The sequence below is a fragment of the Pleuronectes platessa genome, chromosome 6 (assembly GCF_947347685.1).
Source record: "Pleuronectes platessa chromosome 6, fPlePla1.1, whole genome shotgun sequence".
In the NCBI taxonomy this organism is placed as follows: Eukaryota; Metazoa; Chordata; class Actinopteri; order Pleuronectiformes; family Pleuronectidae; genus Pleuronectes; species Pleuronectes platessa.
This window is the reverse complement of record NC_070631.1, coordinates 29,178,061-29,196,361: the sequence shown is the minus strand read 5'-3', so window position 1 is coordinate 29,196,361 and position 18,301 is coordinate 29,178,061. Positions and strand designations below refer to the sequence as shown.

The 18,301-nt window shown below is 41.7% G+C and overlaps 1 long non-coding RNA gene across 1 annotated transcript; it reads left to right on the top strand.

Moving 5' to 3' along the window:
- The first annotated feature begins 13,929 nt into the window (after window positions 1–13,929).
- Window positions 13,930–15,935, top strand: LOC128442961 (uncharacterized). The gene is made up of 3 exons (XR_008338925.1): window positions 13,930–14,472; window positions 15,172–15,225; window positions 15,477–15,935. It is a non-coding gene; the product is annotated as an uncharacterized LOC128442961 (long non-coding RNA).
- Window positions 15,936–18,301: the final 2,366 nt, after the last annotated feature.

Here is an 18,301-nt window from a genome sequence, read left to right as displayed (position 1 = left end):
ATGTAAGACAATAGTCCCCGCCTGATGACATCTATGCATAAATGATGACTTAAAACCGCAGCGCCCCCTGGTGGCAACAGGAAATGTCTTGTTTTTTGCTTGTCTTACACTTGGATGAATTTCTCCTCATCCACTGACCTCAACCATGTCAAACTGTATCAAATGGGTCCCAAGACATTGACAATGAAGACATAAGATTACCGTGACTTTTCGTCAAACGCCATATGAATGGCGTGGCATTAAAGTTCATCAACTCGCCGTGAAACACGAAATTGCTGTAACTTCAGTGTTCATGATTCTATCTCTCTCAAACTACATGTGTGTAACAACAGCCCCCCCCTGAAGATATTCATATGGTTTTAAGAAATGGGCGTGGCAAAAAAACTGACCAGCGCCCCCTATAGGGCAACCCCGGCACTACGATGGCCGACATTTATACAAATCTATCGGGACATGTGTCGTTTCATAACAAACAAAAAAATATCTTGGATAGGTATGCTTGACCAAACAGGGAGGCCGCCATTTTGGATTAAGTGGCCATTTTTTTTCCATATTCCACATTTTTACTTGATGCACTTGTCCCAGGGCTTTCATCAGATTAACTTCAAATTAAGATCAGTGCCATCACAACAAGATGGAGATAAAAAATGATTGAGGGATTTTTTTTTTAAGTTGTAGGAGTTTGCAGTAAATTCGAAGGCGGCTTAAATTTACGTATTCTGGAGTATTTTGAAAAGGGCGTGGCAAAATGGCTCAAGAGCGCCACCTACGGAAAAGCCCCTCATTTAGCATTCACCGATCCTCAAAAAAAACAAAGACTATTGTGTATCATGACTAGATGCACAAAAAAGTCCATCAGTGCATTATGAATAACGCAACAGGAAGCCCGCCAGTTTGACTTTAGTGGCCATTTTGGTCATATTCCATATTTTTTCTTTGATGTACTTGTCGTACAGCTTTCATCAGATCAACTTCAAATTTAGACGATCGTCATCACAACAAATTGGAGATCTAAAGTTATTGAAGGATTACGTTTTAGCAAAACCGTCTGACCGTGGTGTGGCGTTAAAGTTTGATGAAACGCCATCAAAACACAAGCTTCCATATTTCAGACATAGTTTGTCCAATTGAGTCCAAACTAGACACATACGACAAGAGTCGCGACCAGAAGACATCACTGCAGAAATTGTGACTTACAATCACAGCGCCCCCTGGTGGCAACAGGAAATGTCTTGTTTTTAAGACGTGTTATGTTTTTATGTACTACTCGGAGAGCTTTCATCAGATCAACTTAAAAATTAGATGAGACTCTACAAAACAAGATGAAGATCTAAAGTTATCAATATTTAAACTTTTCATCATACCGTGTGACCGTGGTGAGGTCTCAAAGTTCGACTAAACGCCAATATAAGCGAGCTTCTGTAACTTAGACATATTTTGTCCAATCGACTCCAAACTACACATATAAGACAAGAGTCGCGACGGGAAGACATCTACCTAGAAATCATGACTTAAAAGGAAAGCGCCCCCTGGTGGCATCAGGAAATGTCTTGTTTTTGTAAATCGTGCGCTTTGATTTATTTGTCGGAGAGCTTTCATCACATCAATTTAAAATTTAGACGGGTGGCATCACAACAAGATGGAGATCTAAAGTTATCAAAGAAACAACTTTTCGACACACCGTCTGACTGTGGCGGGGCGTCAAATCAGCTCGCCATGACACACGAAAACGCTTTAAAGGGGACATATTCGCTTTAAAGGGGACATATTATTTCCATTTCACCACAGTTGATATGGTTCCTTGGGTTCTTAATGAAATGTCTGTAAAATATTTTGGTAAAAATACCCCAAGGATAATTTAAAACAGCACCTTTATACTCTGTCTAAAACAGACCTCCTCAGATCAACCTGTTTTGAAGGCCCCGCCCCCCTCTCACCCCGCCCCCATCTTACCCCACCCCCTTTCACCCCTCTCATCCCTCCCCCTTCTCACCCCTCCCCCCTCTCATGGAGGTGTAGGACATGTGCTTGAATGTGTTCTCACTACAGAATGCATTCAACATCTATAGAGCAGATTATGGGCCTCGTGAAAATTTAAGTATTCTGGGGTATTTGGAAATGGGTGTGGCAAAATGGCTCAACAGCGCCACCAATGGTGCTTTCCCTCATTTACGGAGAAACACCTCATTTAGCATTCACTGATCCCCACGAAATTGAAGACAGTTGTGTATCATCACCAGATGCACAAAAAACGCGCTCGGAGCAATATGAAAAACGCAACAGGAAGCACGCCATTTTCGATTTCGTGGCCATTTTGGTCATATTCCCTAATCTTTTACTTTGATATACTTCTCGTACAGCTTTCATCACATCAACTGAAAATTTAGACGAGTGTCATCACAACAAGATGGAGATCTAAAGTTATCAAAGAAACAACTTTTCGTCACACTGTCTGACTGTGGCGGGGCGTCACATCAGCTCGCCATGACACACGAAAACGCTTTAACTTCCGTGTTCATGGGTCCATCTCCCTCAAACTACATGTGTGTATCATCAGCCCCCCTCCCTTGAAGATATTCAGATGGTTTTAAAGAATGGGCGTGGCAAAATGGCTCAACAGCGCCACCAACAGAGCTTCCCCTCATTTATGGAGAAACACCTCATTTAGAATTCACTGATCCTCACGAAATTGAAGACAGTTGTGTATCATCACCAGATGCACAAAAAACGCGCTCGGAGCAATTTGAAAAACGCAACAGGAACCCCGCCATTTTCGATTTGGACCATATTCCATGTTTTTTATTTTCAAGTACTTCTTGGAGAGCTTTCATCAGATCAACTGAAAATTTAGACGAGTGTCATCACAACAAGATGGAGATCTAAAGTTATTGAAAGATCAATTTTTCGCCACACCGTGTGACCGTGGCGAGGCGTCAAAATGTGACTAAACGCCATCAAAACACAAGCTTCTGTATCTTGGACATATTTGGTCCAATCGAGTTCAAACTACACATGTAAGACAAGAAGCGCGACCTGATGACATCAACAAAGACACCATGACTTAAAATCATAGTGCCACCTGCTGGCTACAGGAAGTGAAGCGTTTATCTTGCAGCAGTGCGCAAATGCATGCAACGCTGAGACGAGCGCTTGGTCATCGAACGTTCTCTCTTCCCCGACCGCAACAGACTTGAAATTGCCTGTGCTCGGGCCCGTTAGTGCTACAACGTAGCCCTAGTTATTAGGGCCCGAGCACCGAATGGTGAGAGGCCCTATTGAAATTGTAGGCATTATTCTTATTATTATTAGGGCCCGAGCACCGAAAGGTGAGAGGCCCTATTGAAATTGTAAGGATTTTTATTATTAGGGCCCGAGCACCGAATGGTGAGAGGCCCTATTGAATCTGTAAGGATTTTTATTATTATTATTATTATTATTATTATTTCCCTTTGGGGGGCTTTTTCAGGGTCTAGACATGCTCAAAAAGTTATGAAACTTTGCAGGAAATTCAAGGTCTGCGGATATTTTAGTATTCTGGAGTAATTGGAATTGGGCGTGGCAAAATGGCTCTACAGCGCCCCCTGGAACCAGCCCCTAGGTTTCCACATAACGGATTTTCATCAAAATCTGGATATAGGTGTATCGTGACCAGTCATGAAAAAAAGTCTCATGGAGCATTATGAAAAACGCAACAGGAAGCCCGCCATTTTGGATTTAGTGGCCATTTTGGCCAAATTCCACATTTTTAGTTTAATGTACTTGTCGTAGAGCTTTCATCAGATCAACTTAAAAATTAGACGCGTGTCATCACAACAAGATTGAGAAAAAAAATGATCAACGGAATTTTTTTCCGTCACTTCGTGTGACCGTGGCGTGTCGTCAGAGTTTGGTTACACGCCATCAAAACACGAGCATCTGTATCTCGGACATACATGGTCCAATCAAGACCAAACTAGACATGTAAGAGAAGAGTCTTGGCCTGATGACATCTACACAGAAATAATGACTTAAAATCACAGCGCCCCCTGGTGGCACCAGGAAATGTCTTGTTTTTTGCTTGTCTTACACTTGGATGTATTCCTCCTCATCCACTGACCTCAACCATGTCAAACTGTACCAAATGGATCTCAAGACATTGATAATGAAGGCAAAAGATAACTGTGCCTTTTCGTCAAACGCCATATTAATGGCGTGGCATCAAAGTTCATCAACTCGCCGCGAAACACGAAATTGCTCTAACTTCAGTGTTCATGGCTCTCTATCTCACTCAAACTACATGTGTGCAACAACATCCCCCCCCCTGAAGATTTTCATATGGTTTTAAGGAATGGGCGTGTCAAAATAACTGACTAGCGCCCCCTAACGGGCAGCCCCGGCACTAAGATTGGCCGACATGTACAAAAATCGATTTGGGCATGTGTCTTTTCATAACAAACAAATAAGTCTCTTGGATAGATATACTAGACTAAACAGGAAGCCCACCATTTTGGATTTAGTGGCCATTTTAGCCCTAATCCACATTTTTACTTTGATTTACTTGTCGTAGAGCTTTCATCAGATCAACTTCAAATTCAGATGAGTGTCATCACAACAAGATTGAGATAAAGACTGATTAAGGGATTTTTTTCCCTTCACACCGTGTGACCGTGGCGTGGCATTAAAGTTTGGTTACACGCCATCAAAACACGAGCATCTGTATCTCGAACATACATGGTCCAATCAAGTCCAAACTAGACATGTAAGACAAGAGTTTCGGCCTGATGACATCTACACAGAAATTATGACTTGAAATCACAGCGCCCCCTGGTGGCAACATGAATTGACATGTTTTATTCTTTGATGAACTGCTCCTGGCTGCTTTAAGATATACAGCTCAAATGAGCTCAGTCAAGTCATTGAATCAAGGTCAGAATTGTGACATTTCCTCAAACCATGTAAACATTGATGTTTGGCGAAGGATTATCCTTCGCCAAAGGACACGATGTTTTCATAAGTCCACTGTGCATTGTCCTATCACTACCAAACTTCTGTCACATGATAAGAGTACAAGCCTGAACAGCTCTATGTGTCAATCTTTCCTCAGTGTCATAGCGCCACCTACTGATTCACCAGGAAACACGAAGTACTTTGTTAATCCACTCTGCATTATCCAACCGGCTCCAAACTACTGACCTATGATCACAATACTGATCTGAACAGCTCCACATATAAATATTAGTTCAGGGTCATAGCGCCACCTACTGATCAGTGTGAAAATTAAGTTGTGTTAACATTGTCCAATTGACACAAAATTGCTCACGCTACATCAGAGCGCCTACATGAACAGATATATATGTCTGTGCGTAATAATAGTGATGGCGCCACCTACTGGCAAACCTACTGCCGCAGAGCGCAAAACGCATGCAACGTGGAGAAGTGCATGCTCGATCGATGATGTGCGCTTGGTCATCGATCGCTCTCTCCACCGACCGCAACAGGCTTCAACGTGCGGGTGCTCGGGCCCGCCAGTGCTACAACGTAGCCCTAGTTAGGGCCCGAGCACCGAATGGTGAGAGGCCCTATTGAATCTGTAAGGATTTTTATTATTATTATTATTATTAGGGCCCGAGCACCGAATGGTGAGAGGCCCTATTGAATCTGTAAGGATTTTTATTATTATTATTATTATTATTATTATTATTATTTCCCTTTGGGGGGCTTTTTCAGGGTCTAGACATGCTCAAAAAGTTATGAAACTTTGCAGCAAATTCAAGGTCTGCGGATATTTTAGTATTCTGGAGTAATTGGAATTGGGCGTGGCAAAATGGCTCTACAGCGCCCCCTGGAACCAGCCCCTAGGTTTCCACATAACGGATTTTCATCAAAATCTGGATATAGGTGTATCGTGACCAGTCATGAAAAAAAGTCTCATGGAGCATTATGAAAAACGCAACAGGAAGTCCGCCATTTTGCTTTTAGTGGCCATTTTGGCAATATCCCACATTTTTACTTTTACGTACTTGTCCCAGGGCTTTCATCAGATCAACTTCAAATTCAGATGAGTGTCATCACAACAAGATGGAGATAAAAAATGATTGAGGGATTTTTTTTTTATCACACCGTGTGACCGTGGCATGGCGTTAAAAAATGGTTACACGCCATCAAAACACGGGCATCTGTATCTCGGACATACATGTTCCAATCAAGTCCAAACTAGACATGTAAGACAATAGTCCCCGCCTGATGACATCTATGCATAAATGATGACTTAAAACCGTAGCGCCCCCTGGTGGCAACAGGAAATGTCTTGTTTTTTGCTTGTCTTACACTTGGATGAATTCCTCCTCATCCACTGACCTCAACCATGTCAAACTGTACCAAATGGGTCTCAAGACATTGATAATGAAGGCATAAGATAACTGTGCCTTTTCGTCAAACGCCATATGAATGGCGTGGCATTAAAGTTCATCAACTCGCCGTGAAACACGAAATTGCTGTAACTTCAGTGTTCATGATTCTATCTCTCTCAAACTACATGTGTGTAACAACAGCCCCCCCCTGAAGATATTCATATGGTTTTAAGAAATGGGCGTGGCAAAAAAACTGACTAGCGCCCCCTATAGGGCAACCCCGGCACTACGATGGCCGACATTTATACAAATCTATCGGGACATGTGTCGTTTCATAACAAACAAAAAAATATCTTGGATAGGTATGCTTGACCAAACAGGGAGGCCGCCATTTTGGATTAAGTGGCCATTTTTTTTCCATATTCCACATTTTTACTTGATGCACTTGTCCCAGGGCTTTCATCAGATTAACTTCAAATTAAGATCAGTGCCATCACAACAAGATGGAGATAAAAAGTGATTAAGAGATTGACCTTTCGTCACACCGTGTGACCGTGGCGTGGCGTCTTGAGTTTGATTAAACGCCATCAAAACACGAGGTTCTGTATCTCGGACATACATTGTCCAATCGAGTCCAAACTAGACATGTAAGACAAGGGTGCCATCCTGATGACATCTACACAGAAATTATGACTTGAAATTACAGCGCCCCCTGGTGGCTACAGGAAGTGACATGTTTTATACTTTGATGAACTGCTCCTGGCTGCTTTAAGATATACAGCTCAAATGAGCTCAGTCAAGTCATTGAATCAAGGTCAGAATTGTGACATTTCCTCAAACCATGTAAACATTGATGTTTGGCGAAGGATCATCCTTCGCCAAAGGACACGATGTTTTCATAAGTCCACTGTGCATTGTCCTATCACTACCAAACTTCTGTCACATGATAAGAGTACAAGCCTGAACAGCTCTATGTGTCAATATTTCCTCAGTGTCATAGCGCCACCTACTGATTCGCCAGGAAACAGGAAGTACTTTGTTAATCCACTCTGCATTATCCAACCGGCTCCAAACTACTGACCTATGATCACAATACTAATCTGAACAGCTCCACATATAAATATTAGTTTAGGGTCATAGCGCCACCTACTGATCAGTGTGAATATTAAGTTGTGTTAACATTGTCCGATTGACACAAAATTGCTCACGCTACATCAGAGCGCCTACATGAACAGATAAATAAATGTCTGTGCGTAATAATAGTGATGGCGCCACCTACTGGCAATCCTACTGCCGCAGAGCGCAAAACGCATTTATTGTGGAGAAGTGCATGCTCGATCGATGATGTGCGCTTGGTCATCGATCGCTCTCTCCACCGACCGCAACAGGCTTCAACGTGCGGGTGCTCGGGCCCGCAAGTGCTACAACGTAGCCCTAGTTAGGGCCCGAGCACCGAATGGTGAGAGGCCCTATTGAATCTGTAAGTATTTTTATTAGGGCCCGAGCACCGAATGGTGAGAGGCCCTATTGAATCTGTAAGGATTTTTATTATTATTATTATTATTTCCCTTTGGGGGGCTTTTTCAGGGTCTAGACATGCTCAAAAAGTTATGAAACTTTGCAGGAAATTCAAGGTCTGCGGATATTTTAGTATTCTGGAGTAATTGGAATTGGGCTTGGCAAAATGGCTCTACAGCGCCCCCTGGAACCAGCCCCTAGGTTTCCACATAACGGATTTTCATCAAAATCTGGATATAGGTGTATCGTGACCAGTCATGAAAAAAAGTCTCATGGAGCATTATGAAAAACGCAACAGGAAGTCCGCCATTTTGCTTTTAGTGGCCATTTTGGCAATATCCCACATTTTTACTTTTACGTACTTGTCCCAGGGCTTTCATCAGATTAACTTCAAATTAAGATCAGTGCCATCACAACAAGATGGAGATAAAAAGTGATTAAGAGATTGACCTTTCGTCACACCGTGTGACCGTGGCGTGGCGTCTTGAGTTTGATTAAACGCCATCAAAACACGAGGTTCTGTATCTCGGACATACATTGTCCAATCGAGTCCAAACTAGACATGTAAGACAAGGGTGCCATCCTGATGACATCTACACAGAAATTATGACTTGAAATTACAGCGCCCCCTGGTGGCTACAGGAAGTGACATGTTTTATACTTTGATGAACTGCTCCTGGCTGCTTTAAGATATACAGCTCAAATGAGCTCAGTCAAGTCATTGAATCAAGGTCAGAATTGTGACATTTCCTCAAACCATGTAAACATTGATGTTTGGCGAAGGATCATCCTTCGCCAAAGGACACGATGTTTTCATAAGTCCACTGTGCATTGTCCTATCACTACCAAACTTCTGTCACATGATAAGAGTACAAGCCTGAACAGCTCTATGTGTCAATATTTCCTCAGTGTCATAGCGCCACCTACTGATTCGCCAGGAAACAGGAAGTACTTTGTTAATCCACTCTGCATTATCCAACCGGCTCCAAACTACTGACCTATGATCACAATACTAATCTGAACAGCTCCACATATAAATATTAGTTCAGGGTCATAGCGCCACCTACTGATCAGTGTGAATATTAAGTTGTGTTAACATTGTCCGATTGACACAAAATTGCTCACGCTACATCAGAGCGCCTACATGAACAGATAAAAAGATGTCTGTGCGTAATAATAGTGATGGCGCCACCTACTGGCAATCCTACTGCCGCAGAGCGCAAAACGCATGCAACGTGGAGAAGTGCATGCTCGATCGATGATGTGCGCTTGGTCATCGATCGCTCTCTCCACCGACCGCAACAGGCTTCAACGTGCGGGTGCTCGGGCCCGCAAGTGCTACAACGTAGCCCTAGTTATTAGGGCCCGAGCACCGAATGGTGAGAGGCCCTATTGAATCTGTAAGGATTTTTATTATTAGGGCCCGAGCACCGAAATCGGTGAGAGGACCTATTGAAATTGAAAAGATTATTATTATTATTATTTTTCTTCGCTCAGTGAATTGGCTTTTTGAGGGCTTTAACGTGCTCAAAAAGTTTCTAAAGTGTACAGTAAATTAGAAATGTGCGCAAGTTTACGTATTCTGAAGTATTTGGGAACGGGTGTGTCAAAACCGCTCAATAGCGCCACCTACGGAAAAGCCCCTCATTTAGCATTCACCGATCATCAAAAAAAACAAAGACTATTGTGTATCATGACTAGATGCACAAAAAAGTCCATCAGTGCATTATGAATAACGCAACAGGAAGCCCGCCAGTTTGACTTTAGTGGCCATTTTGGTCATATTCGATATTTTTTCTTTTAAGTACTCCTCCTACAGCTTTCATCAAATCAACTTACAATTTAGACGATCGTCATCACAACAAAATGGAGATCTAAAGTTATTGAAGGATTAAGTTTTAGCAAAACCGTCTGACCGTGGTGTGGCCTCAAAGTTTGATTAAACGCCATCAAAACACAGGCTCCTGTATCTTGGACATATTTTGTCCAATCGAGTCCAAACTATACACATAAGACAAGAGTCGCGACCTGAAGACATCGGTACAGAAATCGTGACTTAAAATCACAGCGTCCCCTGGTGGCAACAGCAAATGTCTTGTTTTTCTATGTCTTACAGTTTTACTCACTTCTCGTAGGGCCTTCATCAAATCAACGTAAAAATTTGATGCATGTGTACAAAACAAGATGAAGATCTAAAGTTATCAAAATTTAAACTTTTCATCAATCTGTGTGACCGTGGTGAGGCTTATAAATTTGATAAACAAAATGAAAACACCATGTCTGTAGTTAATGGTCCAACACTGCTCTCTAGTGACTTAATATTGAATTACACCTGTAGTGCCAATATTAAGGCACCAGAGGTCAGTGTAACACCATGGTTTGATCAAGACACAAAATGTAACTATTGAAAAAGCCATTTCGTCCCCTCTTCCCCCAATTTAAATCTGTCTGGAGCCGCACAACATATTTGATAACACAGGTTATAAAGTTATATATATACATATATATATATATAGTTATACAATATATATAAAAACTATAGTTTGTTGCATTTATTAAATAACAGAACGACAATAAAGACAACTGTTGACATTTAACTGGTATTTTTACCTGCTACAAAATAGGAAAACACCATACTCTGACCATGGCGTGGAGTCAAAGTCTGATCACATACCATCAAAACACGAGCGTCTGTATCTTGGACATATTTGGTCCAATCAACTCCAAACTAGACATGTAAGACAAGAGTCGCGATCTGATGACATCTACAAGGACACCATGACTTAAAATCCTAGCGCCACCTGCTGGCTACAGGAAGTGAAGCGTTTATTCTTGCTGCAGAGCTTAAAACGCACGCAAGGCAGAGACGTGCGCTTGGTCATCGATCGCTCTCTCTTCCCCGACCGCAACAGACTTGAAATTGCCTGTGCTCGGGCCCGTTAGTGCTACAACGTAGCCCTAGTTATTATTATTATTTCCCTTTGGGGGGCTTTTTCAGGGTCTAGACATGCTCAAAAAGTTATGAAACTTTGCAGGAAATTCAAGGTCTGCGGATATTTTAGTATTCTGGAGTAATTGGAATTGGGCGTGGCAAAATGGCTCTACAGCGCCCCCTGGAACCAGCCCCTAGGTTTCCACATAACGGATTTTCATCAAAATCTGGATATAGGTGTATCGTGACCAGTCATGAAAAAAAGTCTCATGGAGCATTATGAAAAACGCAAAGGAAGTCCGCCATTTTGCTTTTAGTGGCCATTTTGGCAATATCCCACATTTTTACTTTTACGTACTTGTCCCAGGGCTTTCATCAGATCAACTTCAAATTCAGATGAGTGTCATCACAACAAGATGGAGATAAAAAATGATTGAGGGATTTTTTTTTTATCACACCGTGTGACCGTGGCATGGCGTTAAAAATTGGTTACACGCCATCAAAACACGGGCATCTGTATCTCGGACATACATGTTCCAATCAAGTCCAAACTAGACATGTAAGACAATAGTCCCCGCCTGATGACATCTATGCATAAATGATGACTTAAAACCGCAGCGCCCCCTGGTGGCAACAGGAAATGTCTTGTTTTTTGCTTGTCTTACACTTGGATGAATTTCTCCTCATCCACTGACCTCAACCATGTCAAACTGTATCAAATGGGTCCCAAGACATTGACAATGAAGACATAAGATTACCGTGACTTTTCGTCAAACGCCATATGAATGGCGTGGCATTAAAGTTCATCAACTCGCCGTGAAACACGAAATTGCTGTAACTTCAGTGTTCATGATTCTATCTCTCTCAAACTACATGTGTGTAACAACAGCCCCCCCCTGAAGATATTCATATGGTTTTAAGAAATGGGCGTGGCAAAAAAACTGACCAGCGCCCCCTATAGGGCAACCCCGGCACTACGATGGCCGACATTTATACAAATCTATCGGGACATGTGTCGTTTCATAACAAACAAAAAAATATCTTGGATAGGTATGCTTGACCAAACAGGGAGGCCGCCATTTTGGATTAAGTGGCCATTTTTTTTCCATATTCCACATTTTTACTTGATGCACTTGTCCCAGGGCTTTCATCAGATTAACTTCAAATTAAGATCAGTGCCATCACAACAAGATGGAGATAAAAAGTGATTAAGAGATTGACCTTTCGTCACACCGTGTGACCGTGGCGTGGCGTCTTGAGTTTGATTAAACGCCATCAAAACACGAGGTTCTGTATCTCGGACATACATTGTCCAATCGAGTCCAAACTAGACATGTAAGACAAGGGTGCCATCCTGATGACATCTACACAGAAATTATGACTTGAAATTACAGCGCCCCCTGGTGGCTACAGGAAGTGACATGTTTTATACTTTGATGAACTGCTCCTGGCTGCTTTAAGATATACAGCTCAAATGAGCTCAGTCAAGTCATTGAATCAAGGTCAGAATTGTGACATTTCCTCAAACCATGTAAACATTGATGTTTGGCGAAGGATCATCCTTCGCCAAAGGACACGATGTTTTCATAAGTCCACTGTGCATTGTCCTATCACTACCAAACTTCTGTCACATGATAAGAGTACAAGCCTGAACAGCTCTATGTGTCAATATTTCCTCAGTGTCATAGCGCCACCTACTGATTCGCCAGGAAACAGGAAGTACTTTGTTAATCCACTCTGCATTATCCAACCGGCTCCAAACTACTGACCTATGATCACAATACTAATCTGAACAGCTCCACATATAAATATTAGTTCAGGGTCATAGCGCCACCTACTGATCAGTGTGAATATTAAGTTGTGTTAACATTGTCCGATTGACACAAAATTGCTCACGCTACATCAGAGCGCCTACATGAACAGATAAATAGATGTCTGTGCGTAATAATAGTGATGGCGCCACCTACTGGCAATCCTACTGCCGCAGAGCGCAAAACGCATGCAACGTGGAGAAGTGCATGCTCGATCGATGATGTGCGCTTGGTCATCGATCGCTCTCTCCACCGACCGCAACAGGCTTCAACGTGCGGGTGCTCGGGCCCGCAAGTGCTACAACGTAGCCCTAGTTATTAGGGCCCGAGCACCGAAATCGGTGAGAGGACCTATTGAAATTGAAAAGATTATTATTATTATTATTTTTCTTCGCTCAGTGAATTGGCTTTTTGAGGGCTTTAACGTGCTCAAAAAGTTTCTAAAGTGTACAGTAAATTAGAAATGTGCGCAAGTTTACGTATTCTGAAGTATTTGGGAACGGGTGTGTCAAAACCGCTCAATAGCGCCACCTACGGAAAAGCCCCTCATTTCGCATTCACCGATCCTCAAAAAAAACAAAGACTATTGTGTATCTTGACTAGATGCACAAAAAAGTCCATCAGTGCATTATGAATAACGCACCAGGAAGCCCGCCAGTTTGACTTTAGTGGCCATTTTGGTCATATTCGATATTTTTTCTTTTAAGTACTCCTCCTACAGCTTTCATCAAATCAACTTACAATTTAGACGATCGTCATCACAACAAAATGGAGATCTAAAGTTATTGAAGGATTAAGTTTTCGCAAAACCGTCTGACCGTGGTGTGGCCTCAAAGTTTGATTAAACGCCATCAAAACACGGGCTCCTGTATCTTGGACATATTTTGTCCAATCGAGTCCAAACTATACACATAAGACAAGAGTTGCGACCTGAAGACATCGGTACAGAAATCGTGACTTAAAATCACAGCGTCCCCTGGTGGCAACAGGAAATGTTTTTTTTTTATACGTCTTACACTTTGATTTACTTGTCGTAGGGCCTTCATCAGGTCAACTTAAAAATTACATGAGTCTCCTCAAGACAACATGAAGATGTAAAGTTATCAAAAAAAACACTTTTCACCACACCGTCTGACCGTGGCGTGCCCTTAAAATTTGATGAATAACATTAAAACACGGCCTTCTGTATCTTGGACATATTTTGTCCAATCGAGTCCAAACTATACACATAAGACAAGAGTCGCGATCGGAAGACATCTACCTAGAAATCATGACTTAAAAGGACAGCGCCCCCTGGGGGCATTAGGAAATGTCTTGTTTTGGTAGGTGTTACTCTTTGATCTATTTCTCCCCAGCCACTGTGCTAAACCATGTCAAACTTTGTCACATGGGTCTCAAGATATTGATAATGTAGGCATAATATTACTGTGACTTTTCATCATGCGGATTGTTAATGGCGGGGCATCAAAGTTCATCAGCTCACCATGACAAACGAAATTCATTTTAACGGAGTTACCATGAACGCATCATTAGACCGCATTGTTTTGGTCAACTCACACCTGGAGTTATTTCTATTCAGCCACTTTGCGAAACCATTTCAAACTGTGTGAAATGGGTCTCAAGATATTGATAGTGTAGGCATAAGATTGCTGTGACTTTTCATCATGATGATTAACTGCTTGGCAGCTGAGGTCATCATCTCGACATGAAAAACGAAACGCAATTTAACACAGCTGCAAGTGAACGCATCATGACAATCTCCTTCAGTAAGAGCTGAGTCTGTGGTGACGGTCCACTCACACATCGAATCAGTAGCACAGTTTGCTGTTCTGCTTGTTCATCTGACGGACACGTAAAAGGCGACTGCTCTCTCGTTTCTGTGGTAAGTGAAGTTAACTATTTTATTTCGATCTGTTAGAAGTGATTTGCAGCGTGTGTTAAAACAACTTGTTAGCATAGTTGCGCTAGCCCCGAGGCTAAACAATATCTTCGCATGGGTGCAGTAACTGTCCTGCGATTCGATTGGGGTTATTACCGACAAACACCGACATGAAACGACATGAGCGGGTCCACCCAGCAGATATAAGCGTTACTTTATGCGGATGACTGAGACAGGAGACTGTGTGTCGGCTTGTAAGTTAGCTGCGCTAGCGGGCTAGCGATGCTAACTGAAACCTGAGAAACCTGAGTGTTTAAAGTCACATCTGCATTGCAAGAGCAGCTGTTCAAAGGAGCATTACGTGTCCTAAAGCTCTTTCTTCAGAGTAGTGTTGTAACGTGTTACAGTGAAAAGTAACCGTGTCTCCCACCTTCAGTATTTAAATCGTTAATCTCAGACAGACTTCACTGAATTCTTTTGTTAAATATGAGTAAATCATAGCCTTGTAACTTTACTAGAACAGACAGTGTCATACAGAATTGTAGGCTAATATGCACTACCTATTTCCTAAGCTGAAATGATTATGATCTGATTAACTTTGAATTAATATTTTATTATTACCATGTAAAAGTCTGTTAAGCAGATAACATGGCACATGTATGACTTAACATATCTGTGTATTTGTGTTCAATGTTCCTCTAGGATGTCCAGCGTGAGACACAACTTGAATCCAACCAGACTGAACACTGACTCCAGGTACAGACCTGTTTTCATTACTTACAAAGTATTGCACATAATACATAATGTGTTAAATTATAATGCAATACTTTTAATGTGAAATAGCTCCATACTAAACATTCATTGTCATGGTAGTGCACGTTTTAATCCAAAAGCATATTCAAATACATAGTTGAATATCCACCGAAAATAAGAATACACACTTTGTTCATATGTAACTCTTTCTCTATAATTATGACATACTTTCATGTTTCCTATCATTTTATTAGGGACAGACGAGCCTGAAGGACACAGCTGTGATGACCATGTTCTGTCTCTTATGACAAAGCAGAAATATAAAACACTGGGTTCTTATCTAAAGTGTATCAAATCAGATCTCCACCATGTTGCTGCTGAGGACATCAGGTGCTGCAGTTCTTCATCTATGAAGATGAAAAAACTCACTGTTAAAGAATGTTTTGTGTTGTGTATGAAGCACAACAGATTTCAGATAGAACCGTTGTACTGTGGTCTTGGTTTGTATCCTCATGGTTAAATGTACATATTTTACGTCCCTTCTGATAAAAGTACTGAAAGAAATACAACATTGTATAAATAGATAAAATGTCTTTCTACCTCATCAGTAATATTCAAGGTGATAATCTCCCACAGAGCTATTGATAGAAGTCCACATCAAGTCTCTCGACTTCTCTCAGTGTGAAAACATAATTATATCATTAATTTGAGAACTGTTTACAACACTGATGTTTGGAGATTAAAATAATATCTAAACTGTCTAATTCAGTGGTTTTCAATAGGTGAGGCGCGCCTCCCCTGGGGGGCGCCAAAGAGCCAAAGGGGAGGCGCGACACGAGACACTCGCAAAAACAAAATACACATCTGTATGCAGCTCTAGTGATATCTATAATTGTGCGTGCGTGTATTAGTTTTAAAATGCATCGTTTCCCTGTCCCAAGTCAACAGGAGTCAGCATTAAGGGAGGAGACAGGACCCAGCAAAAAACGTAGGAAAAATGATCTTGAATGCGTTTCTGGTTGTCTGTGGAGAGCGAGTTCCCCCGGATCTCCAATAGGGCTATGGAAGTCTTAATCCCCTTTACCTCCACGTACTTGTGTGTGTGTGGGTTTTCCACACTGACCGTGATTAAAAACAAATACAGATCAAGGCTGCAGGTGGAGGACGACTTGTGTATATTTCTCTCTGCACTGCAGCCCCGCATCGAACACCTCTGTGCATCAAAAGCGAGGCCTCATTGTTCCCACTGATATGGACGATTCAATTGAAAGTCAATGTTGTGTTGTCTTGAATCCATGAATTGGGTGGGCCATAGGGTTGATGCCGCTCGTAGCGCAAATGATGTGAATTTGACGCATTTTGTTTGTTGTTTAAATTTGAGGTTGTACGTGGCTGAAATCGTTAACAAATTTCATGAAAATATGTGAATCTGTTCGATCTGATAATATGCCGTTGTCGTTCATTGATCAGAGAGTTGTCCATTGTGCAGATTCTTTTCGAGACGATGTGCATCTCCTTCAAATGTGCGCTTAAAGCCCGGTCACACAGCACCGATCAGCCGTCGGATGTCGTTGGTTGTAGCTTTGGCGCCGATTACACATGTTAAGCATGTTTTGTTGACTTGTGGATAGGCCTAATTTTAAAAGTAGCCTCAATTAGGCCTGCATGAAGTTGGAAATGATTTGCTGTTGCAAAGAATCGTTTATGAATGCACTTTTAAAAAAGTTGTGGAAATAAAATGTCTTCAACATTACATTTGATTAGTTATTGAAAATCATCATTGCCTGGAACACACAAAAGATGGCATTTACTGAAGAGGCGTGTGTGGGTTAGGTCAGGCGGACGGGATTCATTTTTTTGGAGGGGAGGCTCGGCTGTCCTTACCTACTCTAAGGGGAGGCTCACATTCACCCAATTTGAAAACCCCTGGTCTAATTCACTGTAAAACTCCATGACATTCGCAGGCCATCTGTACTTAAAAGACGAACCTGGATTGATCTGTCCAAAAATCCAAAAGTCTCCCTACCCTCTCTAGTGCCCCTGAGCAAGGCACCTCACTCCCCAAACATCTGCTCCCCGAGCGCCGTACATGGTCGCTGACTGCTCTGTGTGTCCTGCACCAGATGGTAAAAAGCAGAGATTAAATTTCCATACCTGCATGAGTGTGCCTTTGCATGTCTGTGCATTTGTTTGGGACGAATAAATGGATCTTAATCTTAATCTTTTAATCTTGATCAGTTGTCTTCCAGTTGACCAGCATGACGCTGCAGATCTCCACCATGTTGCTGCTGAGGACATCAGGAGCTGCATTAATGAGGAGCAGAAGCGCACTGTTATGAATGTTTTGTGTTGTGTATGAAGCACCACATATTTCAGATAGAACCAATGTACTGGGGTCTGGGTTTGTATCCTAATGGTTAAATGCACATACTTTAAATCGCTTTTGATAAAACGTGAGAAAGAAATACAACATTATACACATAGATAAAATGTCTTTCTACCTCATCTGTAATATTCAAGGTGATGATCTCCCACAGAGCTGTTGATAACAGTCCACATCAAGTCTCTCCACTTCCCTCAGTGTGAAAACATAATTATATAATTAACTGGAGAAGTGTTTACAACACTGATGTGTGGACATTATAATCTTATCTATACTGTCTAATTGACTCTACAACTCCATGACAGACTAAATTAACAATGTGAAAATAGTAATGGTGGATATATCAGCCTGTATCAGAATAATGGTGAAACAGTTATTATCACATGCAACGTACACGTGTAGCGTATTGATAGTCACTTATTAAAAAAATAAATAAAGTCACAACCAAAACAAGACTGTGGAGTTAACTTGCTTCAATCTGTTCATTAGACGTGATAAATAAACGGTAACTTTTATAACAATTACATATTACACAAAACTTGAGGCATGTAAGCATATGATGATAGATAAAGCAATAGGTTATGTTGTATAGTTTGAAGGTTACTTACCTCTAGTTCAGCACCAGCGGCTGGCTACAGGAAGTGGAGCAATCATCCTTGCCGCAGAGCGCAAACGCATGCAATGCGGAGACTAGCG